Source organism: Notamacropus eugenii, chromosome 6 (genome assembly GCF_028372415.1).
Source record: "Notamacropus eugenii isolate mMacEug1 chromosome 6, mMacEug1.pri_v2, whole genome shotgun sequence".
In the NCBI taxonomy this organism is placed as follows: Eukaryota; Metazoa; Chordata; class Mammalia; order Diprotodontia; family Macropodidae; genus Notamacropus; species Notamacropus eugenii.
Window position 1 is genome coordinate 239,895,103 of NC_092877.1, and position 5,907 is coordinate 239,901,009.

At 34.7% G+C, this 5,907-nt stretch overlaps 1 pseudogene; it reads left to right on the top strand.

Annotated features, from left to right (window-relative positions):
- Window positions 1–403: 403 nt before the first annotated feature.
- On the top strand, window positions 404–1,557 carry LOC140512282 (pyruvate dehydrogenase E1 component subunit alpha, mitochondrial-like; annotated as a pseudogene).
- The last annotated feature ends 4,350 nt before the right edge of the window (window positions 1,558–5,907 follow it).

Consider the following 5,907-nt stretch of genomic DNA (forward strand, 5'->3'; position numbering starts at 1 on the left):
CTTTTACTTTTATCTATTTGACAATTTAAATTATTGCATGTCAGACATGCTTTGGTTGTAACAATGGAATCACTAGCAAGAGATTATATTTTCCTAGAGTCACGTAGAAGTGGAACACAAACTAAGTTCAAATCTTGGAATACGCATGACTAAAAAGTTTGTTGTAAGCAACTTGCACTTTGAAACTGGTTAGGCTTTGAAGAGCTTAATAAAGACAGTTATAAATATAATATAGTTATTATCACAAATTTAAATACTTTAGTATACACAGAAAATGTTTTTAAATAATCTCAAAGCATTTTAAAATATTGGATATTGTGCAAACTACCTATGAAAAAGACATAAACCCTTCCAGCTCCATCTGCGGCTGGCCAACAGTTTCTCCCCTGCTACTACCCACTTCATGGAGAAAATGCTCCCTGTCATTTCACTCGTGCTGATGGGCATGTCCCAGAAACTAACTGGAAGAGTGCTTTTGGAAGTTGGCAAATTTGAGAATGATGCTTCACTTGATTTTAAGAAATGTGATTTTTATCAGCTTGAGGATGGACGTTCCACCACAGCAATTATCACTAGCCAGTAACGACTCAAGTACCATAAGATCATACAGACTCTTCATTGGATGGAATTGAAAGTGGACCAGTTGCATAACCAAAATTTAATCAATGGCTTTTGCCTCTTGTATGGTGGTCAGGAAATTTGTTGTATGGGGCTTAAAGCTGGTATAAATCCTACAGATCCTGTGATTACAGCCTATTGAGCAAATAATTTTACTGAAAATCCTGGACTTCCCATTCAAGAAATTCTGGCAGAGCTTATAAGAAGAACAGGATGTGCTAAAAGGAGGATCTATGCGTATGTATGCCAAGAACTTCTACGGTGGCAACTGCGTTGTTGGAGTTCAGGTAACTTTGGGAGCTGGTGTTACCCTAGACTGCAAGTACGATGAAACAGATGAGACCTGTTCGACTTTGTACAGAGATGGTGTTACTAATCCAGGGTCAGAAGCTCACAATATGGCAATTTTGTGGAAATTGTATTCTCATCTGTGAGAATAATCCATCCAGAATGGAAACTTCTGTAGAGAAAGCAGCAGCCAGCAATATTACGAAAAAGGAGACGTTATTACAGGAATAAGGGTAGATAGTAAGGATATTCTGTGGTTCATGAGGCAACAAAATTTGCAGCTGTCTACTATAGATCAGGAAAGGGCCCCATATTTCTGTAACTATGTATGCATCATTATCATGGACACAGCATTAGTGATCCTGGCTTAAGTAATCAGGAAATTCAGGAAGTGAGATGGAAGAGTGACTCTATCATGCTTCTCAAGGATAGAATGATGAATAACCTTGCCAGTATTATTAAAGGAGATTGATGTTGAAGTTAGGAAAGAGATTGAGGATGCTACCCAGTTTTCTACGATCCAGAGCCTCCTTGGAAGAATCAGGTTATCACACCTACTGCAGAGAGCCACTTTTTGAAGTTAGAGGTGCAAATCAGTGGATCAAATACAAATCTTTAACTAAAAAGAAGTATGTGTTCAAACTTATATAATGCCTTTAATGGAACTTTATCTTGTCAATTCCAAGAAATTAATTGTTACATAGAAGGTATGTTTGAAACCTTCAAAAACAAACATTTTGAATTGTATTGAAAAGATATCAAATATATGTATGCTAATTTCAAGGGTAACTAGTTACATCTGTTCTTTATTTGTACATTATGGTAATTGTTTTAATAGAGGAAGAGAACCAGAAAGGAAGGAAGGAAGGAAGGAAGGAAGGAAGGAAGGAAGGAAGGAAGGAAGGAAGGAAGGAAGGAAGGAAGGAAGAAAGGAAGACACAAACATATTCTTTGCCCCCAAGTGGCTAAACTGTAGGAATCTTGAAAATGGTTAAAAGACTTGAGCTAACAACAGAAAAGGCACAAATCACTTTGGTGCCACAGATCTTTTCTTCAATATCAATATTAGTAAATATATGTATATGTGTATATATAAATAGTAAATATATGTGTATATATACATATATATTTACTATTTATACATACACATAATATGTATATATGTATATATGTATGTGAGTATATGTGTGTATATACACACATGTATATATGTATACATATATGTGTATATGTATGTATATATACACATATACATATATACATATATATACACACACACATATATATATGCACACATACATACACACACACACACACACACACACACACACACACACACATATATATATATATAGGACTCAGCCCTGCTTGAGGGAGTGCTACCTCTATTGTCTCTTCCACTGCTTTCATGTTTGCACTTGGTTCCACAGCTTCCAACCTGCTGAATGATGCCAGGTAGTTTGTGGATCTGTATGTGAGGTGGAAATGCTCTGTGAGCAACAGAATCATCAGGGCCAATGACCATATTTCTTTCCAGATAGACATTTCTGAGGTTGACAAGGTCACAAGTATATTCAATGGCCATTTTAAAACTTTTGGAATTCGTGAAGCATCGTAGAATCAGAGATTGTGATGACTATTCTCTGGCTGGTGAAAAATGATGGTATTTAAAAGAAACTCTAATTAAAGAAATCTTTTGGAATATTACTTAATAAATCAGAAAAACAGCAAGAAAGGAAAGTGAAAAAGAAAAGTAATTTAGCAGAAAATGAAAGTCAGCAACACTTTGACTTTTGATCAAATAAGGAAATCCCTGGGTCTTCGATTTAGTCTGAGGAGCTATAGCAAGTATATAGTCATATGCCCAGACAAGGCAAATAATTTCCTTTCTTCATCTACTGAAAAAAAAACAAAAATATGAATTCCTTGGTGAGACAATGAATTCTTCTTTTCCTGTGTCTTCATTTTTTTAGCTGGTTGATGGGAGAGACAATGTATTAAAATTTTATCTTATTTTTATCCCTTCTCAACTCCCTTCTAGTTTTGCTGTTGAATTATTTCAGTCATGTCTGACTTCGTGTTTTCTTTGCAAAGGTACTGGAATCATCGGCCATTTCCTTCTCCCATTATATTTCAGTCGTGTCTGACTGTTTGTGACCTCATTTGGGGTTTTCTTGGTGAAGATACCACAGTGGTTTGCCATTTCCTTCTCCATCTCGGTTTACAAATGAAGAAAGCTTTGCAAACAGAGTTTGCAAATTTGCTCAGGGCCACACAGGTGCTAAGTGTCAGATGATGGATATGTATGTTTATCAGTAGCTACAATATTAAAATCATAATAGGAAGTAAGATTGCAAAGGAGAACTTAGAAGTCACTTACAAACTTTCCCATAGACAAAAAGGTACATGACGGTCATTTGAAATTTGTATCATAAATCAACTCAAAATCACAACCTGAAATTTTGTATTAGATCTCGAGAAGCCTGCTAAGCCTTGTTGTCCAAAGTAGTCCTTTGGGTCGTGCTGACTGCCATGGTCTATAAGTCTCCAGGCATCTAAAGTAAAACAAGCAGAACACCAAATACTGCTGACAACTTTAACATTACATGGATGTTAATAACCATAAAGTGTTGCTGATAACTTTCAGATAATGTGAGTCTGTCAAAGAACTAACCCTAACCCCAAGGTGTCACAAATAAGAATTGATCCACACCTCACCAAAACTATGAAAGTATGAAACAAGACCCCTGAGCAATCTTCCATCTCTCTCAGAATCTTTGCTTCTGGGTGCTCTGAACAACAGTAAAGCATTACATAAATGACTCTCTATGCCTCTTCACATCCCTATTTTTTTCTCCATACTGCCTACTTTTTGACACCATCCAAGCCCATCCCCATGTCGTCTGCCTCTTTACATTCTCCCTAACACCATTTCTTTTTGTATTGTCTGTGTTGTTTCCCCTATTCCCTCTGCACTTTATTAAAGTATGATTGAAGCATTACTCTCCACTGCCATAGTAGTCTTTCCTGATTATATCAAAAGAACTGGTTATGCCTACTCCTTTTAATAATTCCATACATCAATTAGCAATTCAGATAGTAAAAAGATACATTACCTAGATTAGAGTAGATAGGAAAGGAAACCTAAAAGATACCAAGTCTAGGCTTGAAGACTAAACTATAAGCTCTGCCACTCATTCACTAAAGGGGAACAACAAATCATAGCAAAGACTTTCGAGTACTCAGGAATAACTAATTTATCCACGCATTGGGTTCTGAGTCTAGTGTGAAGGGAAGATATGCTAGAAGGGACATGTACTTTATGTTTTAGGAAAATAGAAATGATTTTTTCTGATGGCCAAAGTTTGCATTATAAGCCTATTCTGCAATTTTTTGCTATGGTAAATAAAATCTGTCTGAGATAAAATGTTTTTGTAACTTGAATATTTGCAGAAATGCTAATGGACCCCTTTGGGTAAGACATCAAACAAAATATAATGTTTCCAAAGTAAACTCTGAGTGGGGGTAAAACAAATAAAAGAGAATATTACTAGGATTTGTCCCTTTTATATCTAGGTAACATATTCACTTGCTCTTTATTGTTATGTAAGTTGTGATGTGTTTACGTAAATCTAATTTCTTTCATACTGCTATCCATGATCAACAAATTAGAAAAATATGAGGGAAAATTACCTATCAAATCTACAGATAGAAGAAAAGTTCTTGATGAAAGAAGGATGAAAAGTCACAGAAGACTAAGAGGATAATTTTGAATACACAAGATTTTTTAGAATGTACAATAAAACACAATAAAGCTAGGAGTAAATGAGAAAATATTCACTGAGAAAATTCTTTACAAAAAATTTGTCTAAAAACGATCTCATTTTATGTATTTATATGTATATATACACAGATTTATGCATATACATATGTAAATATAGGTATGGTTATATGGAACTGGATAAAATTTGTGTATCTGTATGTATACCCACACATAAATATGTAAACTAGCAATAATAACATTTTATAGAACCTACTACGTGCTAGGCACTGTCCTAAGCCCTATATTATTATTATCTTATTTGATGCTGACAACTCTACAAGGTAGTGCTATTGTTATCCCCATTTCACAGAAGAGAAAACTGAGACAACAGAGCCTATGTAACTTTCCTAGACAGACACAGCAAGTAAGTATCTGAGATGGAATTTGACCTCGTCTTCCTGTCACTGTGCCTAAAGCTATATCCACTATATGTCACCTAGCTGTACATAGTGAAATGCTACATGCACATAAAGTATTAATACTATCTCAAAAGACAGTTGTAGACTCCCTATAATGGATAGGGCACTAGAATTAGATTCAGGAAACCTAAGTTCAAGCCTTGCCTGGGTCACTTAATAACTGTGCTGTCATGAACTAATCAGAATCTCAGTTTCTTTCTCTGCATAATAGGAAAAAAAGATAATTAAATCACTCATCTTGTTATTATAAGTAGATCACTGGGAACACTTAACAATATTAAAGATTTAATATATAAAATGCCATGCAACTAACAGGAAGAAGTAAATATCACATTTTACGAAGAATGGGCTTATGAAAGACACTGAAAAAAAGTAATACTGCCTTTCCCCCAAGTTCAAACAGAAGCTAATTCACTAATTCTACTTCCACATTACTTTTCATATTAATCTTCCTTTTCCTTACCATTTACAAGACCACAGTCCTACTTCAGCATCACCCTGCACATCTCAGTTCAGTTGCTAGTTTCTATGTTAAACATTTGCTAATCATTTTCACTTTTTATATTCTCTCTGTCCTCGGAACAAAACAAAATCTTTACTTATCTATTTTCATGTTGTATGAAAGCTGAAATATATGTTCCTTGAGGTTCAAACTTTATCACTGTTATTTGTTTGTTTTTCTGTAAATAGATGTTTCTAGATTTGTTTTCTTACTCAACTGAATGCTAATTTAATTATTTTATTTATTCAATAATTTTA